Raw genomic sequence first — 5,000 nt, forward strand, 5'->3', positions numbered from 1 at the left:
TCATCATCACGCATCATCATCATCACGCATCATCATCACACATCATCATCACACATCATCACACGTATCATCACACGCATCATCACACGCATCATCATCACACGCATCATCACACGCATCATCATCACGCATCATCACACGCATCATCACACACATCATCACACGCATCATCACACGCATCATCACACACATCATCACACGCATCATCACACACATCATCACATGCATCATCACACGCATCATCACACACATCATCACACGCATCATCACACACATCATCACACGCATCATCACACACATCATCACACGCATCATCACACATCATCACACACATCATCACACGCATCATCATCACACATCATCATCACACATCATCACACGTATCATCACACGCATCATCATCACACGCATCATCACACGCATCATCATCACGCATCATCATCACACGCATCATCACACGCATCATCATCACGCATCATCACACGCATCATCATCACACGCATCATCATCACACGCATCATCACACGCATCATCATCACGCATCATCACATGCATCATCATCACACCCATCATCACACGCATCATCACACGCATCATCATCACGCATCATCATCACACATCACAATCATCATCACACACCATCACAATCATCATCACAATCATCATCACACATCATCACAATCATCATCACAATCATCATCACACATCATCACAATCATCATCACAATCATCATCACACATCATCACAATCATCATCACAATCATCATCACAATCATCATCACAATCATCATCATCACACATCATCACAATCATCATCACAATCATCATCACAATCATCATCACACATCATCACACATCATCACAATCATCATCACAATCATCATCACACATCATCACAATCATCATCACAATCATCATCACACATCATCACAATCATCATCACAATCATCATCACAATCATCATCACAATCATCATCATCACACATCATCACAATCATCATCACAATCATCATCACAATCATCATCACACATCATCACACATCATCACAATCATCATCACAATCATCACAATCATCATCACAATCATCATCACACATCATCACAATCATCATCACAATCATCATCACACATCATCACACATCATCACACATCATCACAATTATCATCACAATCATAATCACACATCATCACAATCATCATCACACATCATCACACATCATCAAACATCATCACAATCATCATCACAATCATCACACATCATCACACATCATCACAATCATCATCACACATCATCACACATCATCACAATCATCACAATCATCATCACAATCATCATCACAATCATCATCACACATCATCACAATCATCACACATCATCACAATCATCATCACAATCATCACACATCATCACAATCATCATCACAATCATCATCACAATCATCATCACACATCATCACACATCATCACAATCATCATCACACATCACAATCATCATCACACATCATCACAATCATCACACATCATCACAATCATCATCACACCTCATCACAATCATCATCACAATCATCATCACACATCATCACAATCATCATCACAATCATCATCACACATCATCACAATCATCATCACACATCATCACAATCATCATCGCAATCATCATCACACATCATCACAATCATCATCGCAATCATCATCACACATCATCAAACATCATCACACATCATCACAATCATCACAATCATCATCACACATCATCACAATCATCATCACACATCATCACAATCATCATCACACATAATCACAATCATCATCACACATCATCACAATCATCACACATCATCACAATCATCATCACACATCATCACAATCATCATCACACATCATCACTCATCATCACAATCATCATCACACACATTATCACACATCCTCACAATCATCATCACACATCATCACAATCATCATCACAATCATCATCACACACATCATCACACATCATCACAATCATCACAATCATCACAATCATCATCACACATCATCAAACATCATCACAATCATCATCACACATCATCACAATCATCATCACACATCATCACACATCATCACAATCATCATCACAATCATCATCACACATCATCACACATCATCACAATCATCATCACACATCATCACAATCATCATCACAATCATCATCACACATCATCACAATCATCATCACACATCATCACAATCATCATCACAATCATCATCACACATCATCACAATCATCATCACACATCATCACAATCATCACACATCATCACAATCATCACAATCATCATCACACATCATCAAACATCATCACAATCATCACACATCATCACAATCATCATCACAATCATCATCACACCTCATCACAATCATCATCACAATCATCATCACAATCATCATCACACATCATCACAATCATCATCACACATCATCACAATCATCATCACACATCATCACTCATCATCACAATCATCATCACACACATTATCACACATCCTCACAATCATCATCACACATCACAATCATCATCACACACATCATCACACATCATCACAATCATCACAATCATCATCACACATCATCAAACATCATCACAATCATCATCACACATCATCACAATCATCATCACACATCATCACACATCATCACAATCATCATCACAATCATCATCACACATCACAATCATAATCACACATCATCACAATCATCATCACACATCATCACAATCATCATCACAATCATCATCACAATCATCATCACACATCATCACAATCATCATCACACATCATCACAATCATCATCGCAATCATCATCACACATCATCACAATCATCATCGCAATCATCATCACACATCATCAAACATCATCACACATCATCACAATCATCACAATCATCATCACACATCATCACAATCATCATCACACATCATCATCACACATAATCACAATCATCATCACACATCATCACAATCATCACACATCATCACAATCATCATCACACATCATCACAATCATCATCACACATCATCACTCATCATCACAATCATCATCACACACATTATCACACATCCTCACAATCATCATCACACATCATCACAATCATCATCACAATCATCATCACACACATCATCACACATCATCACAATCATCACAATCATCACAATCATCATCACACATCATCAAACATCATCACAATCATCATCACACATCATCACAATCATCATCACACATCATCACACATCATCACAATCATCATCACAATCATCATCACAATCATCATCACACATCATCACAATCATCATCACACATCATCACAATCATCATCACACATCATCACAATCATCATCGCAATCATCATCACACATCATCACAATCATCATCGCAATCATCATCACACATCATCATACATCATCACACATCATCACAATCATCATCACACATCATCACAATCATCATCACACATCATCACAATCATCACACATCATCACAATCATCATCACACATCATCACAATCATCATCACACATCATCACAATCATCATCACACATCATCACTCATCATCACAATCATCATCACACACATCACACATCCTCACAATCATCATCACACATCACAATCATCATCACAATCATCATCACACACATCATCACACATCATCACAATCATCATCACACATCATCAAACATCATCACAATCATCATCACACATCATCACAATCATCATCACACATCATCACACATCATCACAATCATCATCACAATCATCATCACACATCACAATCATCATCACACATCATCACAATCATCATCACACATCATCACAATCATCATCACACATCATCACAATCATCATCACACATCATCACTCATCATCACAATCATCATCACACACATTATCACACATCCTCACAATCATCATCACACATCATCACAATCATCATCACACAAATTATCACACATCCTCACAATCATCATCACACATCATCACAATCATCATCACAATCATCATCACACACATCATCACAATCATCACAATCATCATCACACATCATCAAACATCATCACAATCATCATCACACATCATCACACATCATCACAATCATCATCACACATCATCACACATCATCACAATCATCATCACAATCATCATCACACATCATCACAATCATCGCAATCATCATCACACATCATCAAACATCATCACACATCATCACAATCATCACAATCATCATCACACATCACCACAATCATCATCACACATCATCACAATCATCATCACACATCATCACAATCATCATCACACATCATCACTCATCATCACAATCATCATCACACATTATCACACATCATCACAATCATCATCACACATCATCACAATCATCATCACAATCATCATCACACACATCATCACACATCATCACAATCATCACAATCATCACAATCATCATCACACATCATCAGACATCATCACAATCATCATCACACATCATCACAATCATCATCACACATCATCACACATCATCACAATCATCATCACAATCATCATCACACATCATCACACATCATCACAATCATCATCACACATCATCACAATCATCATCACAATCATCATCACACATCATCACAATCATCGCAATCATCATCACACATCATCAAACATCATCACACATCATCACAATCATCACAATCATCATCACACATCATCACAATCATCATCACACATCATCACAATCATCACACATCATCACAATCATCATCACACATCATCACAATCATCATCACACATCATCACAATCATCATCACACACATTATCACACATCATCACAATCATCATCACACATCACAATCATCATCACATTCATCATCACACACATCATCACACATCATCACAATCATCACAATCATCATCACACATCATCAAACATCATCACAATCATCATCACACATCATCACAATCATCATCACACATCAT

The 5,000-nt window shown here is 37.4% G+C and overlaps 1 protein-coding gene across 2 annotated transcripts in view; it reads right to left on the minus strand.

The window, feature by feature from the left end:
* Positions 1-5,000, minus strand: part of egfl6 (EGF-like-domain, multiple 6) — a 30,564-nt gene that overhangs the window by 430 nt on the left and 25,134 nt on the right. The gene's annotated exons all lie outside the window — the stretch shown is intronic.

This window comes from Pseudorasbora parva, chromosome 5 (assembly GCF_024679245.1).
Source record: "Pseudorasbora parva isolate DD20220531a chromosome 5, ASM2467924v1, whole genome shotgun sequence".
Classification (NCBI taxonomy): Eukaryota; Metazoa; Chordata; class Actinopteri; order Cypriniformes; family Gobionidae; genus Pseudorasbora; species Pseudorasbora parva.